This window comes from Mauremys reevesii, linkage group 8 (assembly GCF_016161935.1).
Source record: "Mauremys reevesii isolate NIE-2019 linkage group 8, ASM1616193v1, whole genome shotgun sequence".
NCBI lineage: Eukaryota > Metazoa > Chordata > Testudines > Geoemydidae > Mauremys > Mauremys reevesii.
This window is the reverse complement of record NC_052630.1, coordinates 70083923-70098585: the sequence shown is the minus strand read 5'-3', so window position 1 is coordinate 70098585 and position 14663 is coordinate 70083923. Positions and strand designations below refer to the sequence as shown.

Genomic DNA, 14663 nt, shown 5'->3' with positions numbered 1-14663 from the left:
ACTGGATATTAGATTGTCAGCTCCATCTGCCTCACCAGCAAATTCCTAGAGACTCTGCCTTGCAGGTAACCATCAATTCCAAAGTTCCCCAGAGACATCTCACTCCTGTGTCCAGTTCCTCTCATGGACACTCACAGAAATTGTTAAGTTTGCTGCTTCCAAAGAGACAGTGTACACACCAGCCTAATAGGTTAGCTGGGGACTCTCTCTATACTTCAATATAACAGCACTGAGATGGTTTGTGGTATAAATCTGTCTAGGGCAGGTTTGGTTTGCCCACTGCGTCTCAAATACATTTAAAGAACATATTTCCAGCATACATACATAATATTGTGTACACAACCTGTACATGCCTCACACAATGAATTTTCAGGACCAGTGTGACAGCAGTTTACAAGGTATACTTTACATGACACCTCAGATATCTGTTATGACAATAGTGTGTTTGGGGTTACAGAGTGTGTCAGACCTAATATGAGTTACTGTAGAGTGGGCCTTCTCCCAGTTGGCACTGAGTGGCTCTCAGGGTCACATGGGGGTCAGAAGATCCATCACTATGCAGATCCACCCATCCTCCTCACTGTGGGGAATGGATGAAGGACCAATTAAAGCTACTGAAACCAAGGGAATAGTCCCATAGGTTACCCACACGTTGTGAACAGGAAAAGGATTCCTTACCTACTCCACTGTCTCCCTGCATCTTCCGAGTGCCTAGCCCAACTTCTTTGCTTAACTCAGTATCTAAATGCACAAATACAGACAGTTAAGGAAAATGTAATATATTAGGGTCTCTGTTTCATTCCAATTTTAATTCCACTACTCCATATGAAACTGGAAAATTGCATTGGAACAGACTGGAAGGCATTAAACTTTAACTGACAGGAAATAACCACTTGAACTCAAGACCTGAGAGGAGAGAGCCATAAATTGCCTCAGATCAGGAACCATTTTCTCTATCAGCTACAAAGAGAGAGACTTCACCCTCAGCCATACAGAAAGGCCTTTCATCCAGTCTATGATATCTTCTCTCTGTGCCTATAACAAAATGAGGTATTTTTAAATTCTACTAATAGGGAAACCCTTCCCTAACTAAAGTCATCTGGTTTGGTTGAAGCTACTGAGGAAATAGGGGGTCTGAGAGCACAGTAGATTGGCTGAATGTTGAGGCTTTCCTTTTCCTGGGTCATTCCCCCTCAGCTCAACCCAGAATAGGAGTGGCATAGAAGCCACCATTCTGGAATGGGGGAGCTGGTTTAGCCAGCTTTGTGCTGCTTTGTCCAGAAAACAGCTCAGGCCACCATTTGTCTCAAGGTATTTATTTTTGAACCCTGAAGTGCAGGGAGCAAGCTCAAAACTCGAAAAAGGTAAAAGCAAGTCTATCCCTATATTGCTGCTGCCGTGGTATAATTTCATTTGTTTTCCCTCCTCTAAGTTTAGATCAAATCCAGACTGCCTAGGAAGCAGTACTGCAGAAAGGGATCTGGGAGTCATAGTGGACCACAAGCTATATATGGATCAACAGTGTAACACTGTTGCAAAAAAGGCAAACATTGTTCTAGGATGTATTAGCAGGAGTGTTGGGAGCTGCAGGCAGCTGTGCAAATGTAAACAAATGGTCTGTTGGCCTGCCAGTAGATTACTCTGACAGGCTGCAGGTTGCCCACCACTGGTCTAGATAATACTTAGTCCTGCCATGAGTGCAGGGGACTGGACTAGATGACCTCTTGAGGTCCCTTCCAGCCCTATGATTCTATGATCATTACCCAAGTCTCCGTAAAAATGTTAAATACATGAAACACTGATAATTACTTTGATTTAAAAAAAAAACCAACCCTGAGAATTTAAATTAAATTTTGTAAATTAACAAATATTTGTGAAACTTTAATTTAAAAAAAAAAGTTCCACAACTCTAGCTTTTATCTTTTTTTCCCCACCAGGCTTTGTTTTACTTTTGTGGAAATTGTTTGATACTTTGGCTCCTCTCCTTACAGGAATTAACCCTTGTTTTTTGAAGTCTAGTTTTCTAGTCAATATGTCAATAACTGCTAATGTGGCTTTTTTTTTCCTGAAAAAGTCTTAGTAGGTAATAACTCTTAATCTACTATCAGCCTGTTCTTTCCTGCTTAGAAAATATGGTTTCATTATATTTAATGAAATGTAAGTAGGGTGCTATAGTAGGGTGGCTTGCCCCTAGGGCTAGAAGGCTGGGCATTAGTCAACTCTGATTACTAAAGGATTCACCTGTGCTGTGTTATCACCCTTGATGGGTCCTGATGGCAGCAGGAAGGGGGTGGGGAAGAGAGGAGGGATTCAGGAAGCTGTAGCAAAGACTACAGAATGAGGAACGTCTTCTCCAGGGAAGACTCTGAGACCAGGGGAGTTATCCCAGATAGGAGCCTACTAAGACAGGAGCAAGACCCTGATATTAGGGGTTGAAAATCAGAGCCAGAAGATAGAGCTCTAGCTAAGTAAAGCCTGGGAATGGTGATAGAACTGGGACCCAGCTCTGGGAATAGGGGTTGTGGGCTCCCTACTTCTGAGGAGAGAACCAGTGAATAGCTATTGAGGCCTGGAGAGCCAGTTTGTACCCAGATGACTATGTCTGAGCAGATGTATTGCTTAGAATGTTCCACCCCTTAGTTTTAAACTGGTTTAGGGGCCCCTGTTTTCTTAAACAGTTGTTTTAAATGTTAATAGTGATATGGATTATTCAATTGCTGTTGTTAAATGTTCTTCTATGTTACATTCTATGTCAGCAGCCTGTACTAGATGATTGATTACAGCTTTTGATAACTTTTACCCAGCACTGAACATGGCTGTTCTTTAGTGGATTTGTTCTAATTTTATTTACCTTATGGCAGTGTGATTATCCAAGTTAATAATCAGTCATCATATCAGGCTGAAACATCTGTGGCTTCAGTAGATTGTGTTCAGGCTACTTTATTTTTATCTTCATATTCAGTACAATTAGTTAGATCATGTAATTGTTCCTGTTGTCAAGGTTCTCCAGTTTTATATCTCTGTTTATTAGATATTAGAATATATTTGAAAAATATCACAGCTCTTTCTGTGATCTACAAAAACAGTTGTTGAGTACTCATTGCATGTCAGATAAAATCAAGTTTGTTTTTCTGTGTGGAGTCCCAGATGTTCCCAATAACCTTTATACAAAGTTTGGTGTGATTCCACTCAATCATGTGCAGATTGTTTATCCATAATATTGGTTGTTTTATGGCTCCATCACCAAACTCTATTAGCATTTTTAAAATGTAGCTAAACCTGATTATTATTATTATTGGTCTCCATTCTTCATAGTGATTCTTCCCTACCGCACCTGTGATGGGTTGCCCCCCTTAGGATGACACCTGATGTGCTGAGATACCACTGAACCCATCTGTTCTGCCTGCCTGGGCACCCTTTTTACCTGTCTTGCTGAGCCAGGCTACTAAACTTCCTCCAGCATACACAGGCAGGGCCACACCCAACTGCAGAAGGATACAGACACTGAGATCAGCTCTGGGAAGACTCAGCTTAAGGGACTTGCCCCAGCACTCAGGTGTCCACCTCCCTTGGAGTACAGACCCAAAGATACATTATGAAATCCACCTCCTCCCTCAATGTGGAAGAATGTATGCACAGCCTCTTACCCCCCTCCCTGAATTAGAAATTACAGAAACTGGGTTTAATAATAAACAAAACAAATTTTATTAACTATAAAAGACATATTTTAACTGCTTAAATGGGTAGCAAACAAAACAAAGCAGATTACTGAGCAAATAAAACAAAATACACATACTAAGTTTGTTTCACTAAAGAAATTGATTACAAACAATAATTTCTCACCCTAAATATGGTCACAGGTAGATTACAGAAAGTCTTGAAAGGCAGCTGCACTGGCCTGCAGCTTGAGACTTCAGCTATTTCTATTCACAGTCCGGGCAGCCTGGGTTCAACCCTTCTCCCCTCAGTTCAGTTCTTGCTTCCAGGTGTTTTTAAGTGACTCTTCAGGTGGGGAGGTAGAGGAGAACTCGGATGATGTCACTCCCCTGCTTCATATAGCTCTTGTGTATGGCAGGAACCATTTGTCTCACAGTGGAAGAACATTGGCATTCCAAGGAGTGGCTCTAGTACCAGGTGACTCAGACCCATGTCTCTGCAGGGCTTTGGCAGCCATTACTTGTAGGTGGTCTGGAGCATCCACAGGAAGACTAAGCTCTTTCACAGTCAATTGTCTCTGCTATGGGCCATTAGCCCTGTCTGGCTTTTCCATTGTTGTACCTGAAGCACTGGTTGGGGGGTGATACCCAAAGTAACATTTGAAATATAGATACATAGTCAATATTCCTAATGTCAGATACAAAAATGATTCAGGCATACAAATTGGATAATCACATTCAGTAAATCATAACCTTTCCAATGATATCTTACATGAGCCATCTCAGTTATGTCGTATTCATAACATAAGCATATTTTCATGAAAAATATGGAGTGAAATGTCACAGCATCACACCAGCCATTACATAACTACAAGTGTTCAGGTTCTTATTCTCTAGGCTATTAACTATGTATGCATTGCTCAGAAACAGTTATTTAAACAACCTGCTGCAGTAAGTTTCTCTCTTTCTATTTTTCATTGTCTTCCAGTTCATTGGTAAACTAATTACTACTACTACTGAGAGATAAGATGGATGAGGTAATATCTTTTATTGACAAGCTTCTATTGGTGAGAGAGAGAAGCTTTCGAGTTTACTCTTCTTTTGACCTGAAGAAGAGCTCTATGTAAGCTTGAAAGCTTGTCTCTCTCAGCAACAGAAGTTAGTCCAATAAAAAAATATTACCTCACTCACCTTGTGTCTCTCATATCCTGGGATGGACACAGTAACAGCACTGAATACTACTAACATTTTTGACTGAAAGTCTGTTATTTCCATGAAAAAATATCTTATATACATTCCATATAGATTTTGATTTTATAATACAGTTTTAAAAACGGTTTAAAATAACTGACATGATTTCACCCTACATCCCTTTAGAATTGTTCTTACTGTTAATTAATATGGGTGGGATTTTCAAAATTGCCTAAGTGACTTAAGAGGACTGGAATGGAATGAAACTTGGGCTCCTAAGTAACTTAGGTTCTTTTGAAAATCCCACTCTGTGTATAAAGAAAAGGAATCTCCAGGTATACTTCTGTAATCTGATTTTACTTGTTCATTAATAATTGTCTCTGTGCTACAGTTGTAACATGGATTTTTCACTAGTTGCAGAGTGGAGAATAAACTGGAAGCATTATGCTATACAGTGGCGGTGTGAGGGGGAATAAATGCTTTCTGGGTTATGTCAAAAATTAATAGCATATAATTACCAGCCAACACAAAGAGGAGGTTTCCCCTAATCTATATCTAGCTGTAAAATTCTGACATCTGTCTGGAAATTCCATTTTATTATGTAATGTATTGGAGCAAATCAGCAAATATAGAGCCAAGACACAAGTGCTACAATAAATGGAATTTTCATGACTGCAAAACCACTGTGGTAGCTTTCAACTGCTTTAAATAAATCAAAGAATAAAAATGTATAAACTAAAATCTAGTCGTTGAATCTGTATTTCCATAGTTTTTTGTATGGTTATTTTCAACAAAACTTTGGCGTATAAGGTTCTTTGTTGCAACACACATTCATTAAGATAGGCAAAACACATATTACCTTATTACTTCTTCATTTTTCCCATAATAATATACATAAGGATTTAAAAATTCCAGGAATGAAGGAAGGTTATTCATCCCATCAAGTATGTTCTAGTCATTTTGTGAATATGGCAAGCCAGGAAAACACCCAATTTACTTCTCATAATGCATTATAATATGTATTCTATAGAAGCAGTTAGTGACAAAATAGAAGGCTGAACCCATTCTATCTCTTTGCTAACAAGTACTGTACTTGTGTTGGTGAGGATGACACATAATTAAGTCAGTGTGCAGTAAAGGTACAGGTTTCAGTAAACATTCACTTTCTTGGTCTATTATGGGGCAAAAAAAATAAGCAAAAAATCAAGGAACCATGATATGGAACACAACTGAAAATGGGAAAGTCACAGACGGATGAGATGTGTACCATAGAAACATAAAATATTCAGACTGTGTCTGAATGTATGGGGGGAATGAATGTCTGAAATAAATTTAAAAGGCAAAGAAATTTCATGTGTGCTATGCTACTTCAGCCTGGCTAACTGCTGGTAACAAGCCACTGATGCATGTGCAGGAATTTTACTGAATACTTATTTAAATAACCAAACAGAAGTTTAAGATGAAATTTTTTGGAAACACAAAGCTTGAAAGATTTGCTTTACAAATTCAATGCTTTCACTATATAAACATTCACGTTACAGCTTTCAAACTTTCACAGTTCAATGCCAGACTCAGGAATTGGAAATTGGCCTAAATGTTTCACCCTGTGTTTAGAGAATCCCTGATCCAGTTTTGTGATAATCATCTGAACTAATAAATTGAAATGAACAGTAGGAGAAGAGAAACTGACAAATGCTGAGAGGTGAATTTAAGAAGTGTGTGAGAAAGGAACCAGTTATGTAAAACTGTCTAAAAAATATCCTCTAATAAAAACAGAAACTCATGGGAGAGAAGTGTCAAAGTTGAGAAATTACACATGCAAAAGACAGGAAAGTCAAATCTTATGGTTCCTACAGCAGCATGAATTTGGCCATATTGTACAATTGTATATTTTATGATCTACTGTTTAAGTCATTAAATCTAGGTGAGAAGAAGAAGAGAAAAGGGAAGGGTCATGACAGTCACATGTATAGTCCCACTGACTTCAGTAGGGCTCTGCATGGGCACAGCAGTCTGTCCATGTGAATCACGGGGCAGAAGCAGCATCTTCGAGATGCATACACAGTATATAAAACAGGTCATTCTAGTTTTATGTGCCCATTTTAGGAATAGTTCATCCAGACACCAGTGTAATTCTTATTGAAAGTCATATCAGTATCTAGAAAACTTACTCATTGGACAGGATTGCTGACTCATAAATTTATTGCATTTCATGATATTTGTTGTTTCTCTTAGAGCTCCCCACCTACTAGAGTCAAGAGATTGCTGAAGAATCTCAGTCTTAATTTTTTTAAAGTAAGTCGTTAACCTTCATGATTGTAGAGTAAAGCTTGAAGACATGAAACAAGTGCAGCCTAGGGGCTCAGAAAGCAGAAGACAAATTAAAACACTCACAAAATGTATTATAACAAAAATTCATGATTTGGGGGGCCTGACTTACAGGTTTTGAATCTTTGGGGTTGGCAATACTTAATGTAATTTTTTTTTGTGGTAAGAAGTATCATAATATCTGGATGGTGCGTGCGCTCCACAGAGTATGTCCTCTAGAGAATGGTACTAGAGCAGTTCTGAGAAGTCTGCACTTCATCCAAATGCTGGTTTCCTCTACTGGGTTGAGGCTGGACTAGGATTCTTTTGGATCCCTCATTCCCTGCTCTATGCACAGGGCTAGGAATGGCCAAGTCTTTGTGGGAGGGCCCAAGGTTAGTTACATTCCTATCCCTGCCCCACATAAGTGTCTGCAAATGGGAAAATAACCCATCATTTGAATTTAGATGATAATCATAGCTGGTGGTCCTAATAATCAGATTACTAAATATGAGCATGATTTGTTCTGTCATGCCGCACCCAACCCAAACAAACCTAGAATTTAGGGCCTGCTCCTGCTCCCTTTGAAGATAATGGCTAAATGACAATTGATTTAGATGGGGTAATAGTGGGTCCTTACCCCTTTTATGGAGGACTCCCCTCTTTTCAACGGATACTGGGACTCTTCACCCCACCTTCAACTCATCTTCTGGGGGGCCCAGTGAACTAATAGACAAACTTCTCACACAATAAATTTACTTTACTGGCTCAATGTGCCCTCTGCCCCAGAGTTTAAGATTAGTCTAGTATCTGGGATCAGAAGAGTAATCTCTCTGCTGTTGAAAATGGAGGTCAGAAGGTAATCCATAAACTCCCTTTAAAATGTCTTCAGGAGAAATATGAACCCCACCTACCTTGCATCCTCTCTTGAAGATGTGGGAAAGGGCAATAGAATATATGATCATTCCTTGAGGAGTCCTGTAGGAGGCAAAGGGCAGCCAGCATCCCCCAAGATGTCAATAGGAAGTAGGGAACCTGACCCAGATTAAGAATTTGGAGAGAAATATAGAAGGGAAAGGATTCTTTGTGGGGCGGAAGCTCTCAGGAGAAAATATAGGTTGTCTGTCTGTCTTTCTTGTTTTGTAACTCTGTACTATTAAACAACTTACCATGTGTGAATGAAGGTACAAATGCAGTGTCTTTCTTTGCTGGCTGGCCATCAATTTCTATAAATTAGACAAGGAAAATTCCTGGCATCATAATGAAATTGTCCTTTTTTTTATGTCATGTCCAGACAGTATTTGGGGAATATACTTAAAACTAAATTATAAAACGAAGTCCTTTTATAAAACCAGATGCCAATGGGTCAGAGAGAAGAAGTTTGTTATTTGGGATACATTGCAATAGAGATGCTGTTTCTTTAGAGAAGCTATTCCTTATGGGATATGATTCCTTTGTTGTTGCAGTGATGTTATAGCCATGTTAGTCCCAGGATATTAGAGACAAGGTGGGAGAGATCATATATTTTATTGGACCAACTTCTGTTGGTGAAATAGACAAGCTTTCAAGCTTACACTAAAAACTTTTTGCTTTCACGAGCAGATGTTAATCCTTTAAAAGATATGATCTCACCCACCTTGTCTCTCTCACAGGTCAGCTATAAAGCCTGATCTTCCACAATAGTTAAGTGTTGCAGACCAAGAAGTATTCATAGACATGTTCAGAATGGAAACATTGATCTTTGCTATCAATATTTTTTCTTGTGTATTCACTGTGGGTGAAATTCATGCCAGTACAGAGAGATTGGGCAAGGTCTTCCACACCATTTAAACCCGAGATTAAGATATTTTTGCTGTGTTTGGGAGGGTTTGTTCTTATAGTTGTTTGTCTATTTTGCCTTCTCCAGCAATGAATTAAGTTTATTACTAAGTCAAATACTTTTATATTCCTGTACTTTACAGAATAAAATGGATAGAAGATTCCTGAGGATGGGAGGATGAATCAACTCTAATACTTTTTGCAGGGATCAAGTTGAGAGGAAAAACAAATGTTGCTACTCTCCCAAGTTCCTCCTATGATGACACAAAAATGAGAAAGCAAAATAAGATGCCACTGAAAGTGTATAGGTAATGATCCACACAGTATAATTATCCAATTTTTGCTTGTTTGCTTTGATAATAGTAATATAGCATGAACCTTTACATTGCAGCTATTAGACTTCAAAGAACACACAACTGTGATGAACTGGAGAAGTTCTGGCATCTCCTGAAGCTAATAAAAACTTCATTCAAAACAGATTTAGTCATCTGTGATAGAGAACTCATGTTGAAATATTATGTACAAAATATGTTTTGTTTCAAAATACCTTCTAATGAATACAGACTTGTCTATACACAGAAAATGAACCAGTTTAACTTAAATCAGTTTAAAATCACATCTTTAGTAAAACCAATGCAAGTTTGTGTGTAGCCCATCCCTAGGTTCTGTTTGTTTGTTTGTTTGTTGGGTTTTTTGAGTCTGTATTTTTTTCGTATGATTGAGTAGTTTTTTTAGCATGATCTGCCAACTTTTTTTTTCCATTTAGGGCAGCTTCCAGAACCCAAGGAAGTCAATGGAGATTTCTACTGACATCAATGGAAATTGAATCAAGCCCTCGGAGGGAAACTCACTTATTTTGGGATTCTGTTTACTGATTCCGTTACACTAGTAGGACTAGAAAGAATACTTGGCTAGAAAGTCACCTCTTAATGCCTGATTCACTTAGGTTTTATTAAACCAAGAAACACAAATCAAAGATTAAAGGCACTCAGTAGTCTCTGGAGTTTTAAAGGGTGTCATTCTGAAAGTTGATGTTTCTTCTGTTTATCCTTTGTACTGTAGAGCAAGAGCTCTTCTTTTTTTTTAATCCATTAGGCAAAACCAAAAGAGCTATGCTTGAAAACAAAGGAATTTTTAGCCCTTCACTTTGATAGGATGCCAATATTAATATTAACTTGTAGTTTGGGCTAACAATTATGCATAATTATGTTCCACATTACAAAGGATATTGAGATCAGGCCCTTGTTTAAGCATTATAGTCTTACAATCTAAACCGTAGTAGTCATATTCTCTGATAAAGTGGCAATTTTTCTGAGCAGGCAGAGAAATGGCTGACATTAATACCAAATTTGTCAATTAGTTTAATTACATGTTTGAATCACTTTTTTTTTTGCATTTAAAATGAAACATCAGAAGGACTTTGTACGTGTGCAGTAATTACTGACATTACCTAAAATGTATTTATGTAAGTGAATGATATATAATAAATCTGTATCTTGTATTAGTTATAGTAACAAGTCCAGATGAACTGTTTTGATCTACTGGGTAATTTATACACATTTTACAAATATGTTTTTCCTGCCCTTGAATCCAGTGGGAAGGAAGGAAGAAAGAGTAAGAGACCTAACTCCATCCTATACAAACTTCTAAATCTGCAACTGGAACTTGGAACCCTCATATTCTCCAGCCACAAGCTCAGTGCCTAATTTGTGCCGGGACTTGCCAGAGCTGAGACCTGGCATCTGTAGGCTTGGCAGGTGATAGCCCCAGCACTTCTGGGCAGTGCTTAATTTGTGCCAGGACTTTCTGCATCAGTTACCAGTCCCAGTGTGGGCAGCAGGAGATTCATGCTGGACACAGAGCACCCTTTCTGCACTGGGGCTGCAACCACTTTGCCCATGGGTTCCAGTGCCACTGCTTCGCCCACTCCCCTGCACAAGACCAGCAGCACACTGAGCTGGCCCAATGCCCAGGGCAGAGACTTCCCAGTGCAGGCGGTGAGGAGAGAGGTGAGGCGTCAGGGACTGGGGAGGTGACTGTGCAGCTGGGGTGCAGTGTGGGGCAGAAGGAGCTGGGCAGGAGGGAAGCTCCGGGAGGCAGCCCCAGCGCCGTGGTTATTTTGACTTTGTGCTCTAGTCTGTTGTTTTCCAGGTTCCCTGCCTACCTAAAACTTGTTAGCCTATTTTGTTTCTCAAAGTAAATCAAAATGAGTGTCTTAATCATGTAGACAGAAAAGAACCACCTCAAATTACTTTGATTTGCCTCTCTCTTCTGCTTATATTCCTTTCATTAGTAAATCAGCTAAACATTCTAGGTAAAATGCTAGAGACACCAGATGACTCAGAGCCTGAATAAACTTAAGTCTCTGTCCCTATGTCAGCATTAATTTGCTAAGAAATACAGTATGACAATCTGTTTCCAAACCATCTGGACCATCTCAACCATTTCCTGAGCTTCTTTTGATGGGGGAGAAGGATTGTCATAAGCTATATTGACGTAATGAGAGGAAGGATGTAGTTCTTAGAGTCTAAAACTCCCTATGGTGTTGCAATTGTATTCTCTCAAACTTCTTGAAAACCGTGTTCCCCTAGCAAAAAAAACTTGCATGATGAGGAAGTGTTTCTAAAAGAGCCATATGTGACTCCACAGCTGTAGGCTGCTGACCTCTTTCTTAATGGGACAGAGATTCCCACTGGTATGAGATCTGATGTTTTTTCAGCTTCCCCTTCTGAGAGAAGGAACAAGTGTGGTGCAGAAAACAGACACTGAGAGGAGAGGCTATTCTAAAATTCTGCCTCCGTACACAGAACACCACTAGAATGTGTAACAACAAGATGGGTTACAATGTACACTTTTAGCAAAGATGTTCAGGCATGATTTTCCAAATATTTAGAAAGCAAGGTTTTTGTGCAACATCCCAGCAAATTAAATAGTCAGACTGTCTGGGAGGAGAAAGTTACAGTATTCAAATGCTAATATTTGCCCTGCATTGGAGAAAAGAAAAGGTCATTAACTGGGGATGTGGGGAGAGCCACATTAGACCTTCAACTGTGAGGAACAACATTTTATTTTTTAAAGGGAATTAAAACCGAAGACATGTATAATAACTATTCAGAATAAAGGAGTCAGGTGAGATGACTTCACTATCAGAAATGTCCTTTCTTTTGCAAGTTAGTGATTAAATGTCAATTATACCACTCATTAACCCAAATGTAAAATGGGAATTAACGTACCATCCTTGAATGATAAAGTAAACTTTAGGAGAGGGATATCTTAGACACGTGAGTAATATTGAGTCCCATCCACTTCCATGTGCTAGGGGGAGCAAACTGAACAGATGTAGATGTGGGAGGAACAGATGTAGCCTATGTTCCATGTTTTTCAACACAAAAGTGACTTGTACTCTCTTTGTGTAGGTTTAAGGGTGTCTGTCAATGCTCTCCTGGATTATCTCTTCCCAAACCTGAAGGGAAAACATTAGCAAGTTACTGCAGACACTTATATTCCTTCTCAACACCAGGGGCTGCCACTACTCCAGAGTCTCTCAATCAGGGAGTTCCTGTCAGCATGGCTTCTGCAAAAGCTGTGCTGTCCAAGGGCTGTAGCATGTAAGATGCTTGGAGAGGGAGGAGACTATCTTGAGGAGTCAAAGAGCTTCTCCTGCTTCCAAAGGAATACACTGAGATCCACAAATAAGAAGGTTGGTGCTCCGGTCTCTTCTGCTGGTAGTATGGGGAGGCACGAGGGTAGGGGGTGAAGCCCACTCTCCCAGTAGTGGAATAATTGTAAAGGAGAACAAGGCCCAATATCATTAATTAAGTGTAAATTGTTAGTTACAATACAGACTATGGTTCCCTTCCCAGTTTATACTCACACTGAAACAAATAAGGCCTTGTCTACACTGGCAAGTTTCTGCACAGTAAAGCAAGTTTTCGTTTTCTTTTTCAGTGTTTACTGCTTTTGGTACTCTAAGAAGTTGCTCAAATTAATTTCATCCATATGCTTTGTAGTTGTAAAGCCAATGTAGCTTGAATGAATTCCATTTGGAGTGGATTGCCCATATAACAGAGACAATAAAAGCCAGAAATAAATGTTTGCTTCTTGGCACCCCTGGCAAAAGTCTCAATTAATTTAAAAATCTAAGTCAATATCCTTCATCCTATTGAGAAAACATAGCTATATTTTTATGCACTCTATAAAATGTTTGGCTGATAAAATATTTATGCAAATAGACCTTTTGTTAAATATTGTAATTTTAATTATACTTAGCTAGCAGCTGCACTGGATTTTTTTTCCTTAAAAATTTCCTTAACACAAGAAGCCTGCAGGTTTAAATGACCATTTGTGCTTATGCACTTTCTTCTTGTTATTGTCTTTTCTAAATGTGGGAGATTAACAGCTTGAAGAATGCGCATTTAGTGTAAAATTCCTCATTGACTGGCATGTGAATACCAGTATCAATGTTAACTGACAATAGACACCTCTGTATTCCTGTTTGTTTATATTGTGTTACAGGAGCTCCAAGAGGCCCCATTGTGCTAGGCACAATAGTAAGCGGCAACCTCTACTACAAAGAGCTTTCAGTTTATATAAACAAGACGGATAAATGGAAGAAAGGGAAACAGCGACTTAACAAGGACTTGACCAAGGCCACGTAGAAGGTCAGCAGCAGAGTCAGGAATAGAATGCAGGTTACCTGACTCCCAGTCCAGTGCCCTAAACACCTGACACTTCTGCCTTCCAGCTACCTAAACCTACCAGCAAAGGACTAAACTAGGAACAGTGCTCCCTATCCACAAACTCCTACTGAAATCAGTGGGACTAGCTGTATAGTAAGCTATTACTAGTGGAGTAGCAGTGTCAGGCCCTCAGTAATATAAGCATGTCTGTGCCAGTTATTCTGGGGTCTTTAAAAAAGAACCAAGAATGTCTTGTTAAGCGATTGTCTCATAAACACCACCCTATACCGGAAACCTACTGACTGCTATACTTACCTACATGCTTCCAGCTTTCATCCAGACCACAACACATGATCCATTGTCTACAGCCAAGCTCTAAGATACAACCACATTTGCTCCAATCCCTCAGACAGAGACAAACACCTACAGGATCTCTATCAAGCATTCTTAAACCTACAATACCCACCTGGTGAAGTGAAGAAACAGATTGACAGAGCTAGAAGGGTACCCAGAAGTCACCTACTACAGGACAGGCCCAACAAAGAAAGTAACAGAACACCACTAGCTGTCACCTACAGCCCCCAACTAAAACCTCTCCAGCACATCATCAAGGATCTACAACCTATCCTGAAGGACGATCCCTCGCTCTCACAGACCTTGGGAGACAGGCCAGTCCTTGCTTACAGACAGCCCCCCAACCTGAAGGAAATACTCACCAGCAACTACACACCACACAATTAAAAACACTAACCCAGGAACCTATCCCTGCAACAGCCCCATTGCCAATGACAGACGCATATCTATTCAAGGGACACCATTATAGGACCTAACCACATCAGCCACACCATCAGGGGCTCATTCACCTGCACATCTACCAGTGTGATATATATGCCATCATGTGCCAGCAATGCCCCTCTGCCATGTACATTGGCCACACCAGACAGTCTCTATGCAAAAGAATAAATGGAAACAAATCAGACATCAAGAATTGTAATATTCAAAAACCAATAGG

At 39.5% G+C, this 14663-nt stretch overlaps 1 long non-coding RNA gene across 1 annotated transcript; it reads left to right on the top strand.

Annotated features, from left to right (window-relative positions):
• The first annotated feature begins 964 nt into the window (after positions 1-964).
• Positions 965-12468, top strand: LOC120370951. Its single transcript, XR_005584080.1, has 5 exons — positions 965-1050; positions 7083-7142; positions 9116-9280; positions 9739-10981; positions 12389-12468. It is a non-coding gene; the product is annotated as an uncharacterized LOC120370951 (long non-coding RNA).
• Positions 12469-14663: the final 2195 nt, after the last annotated feature.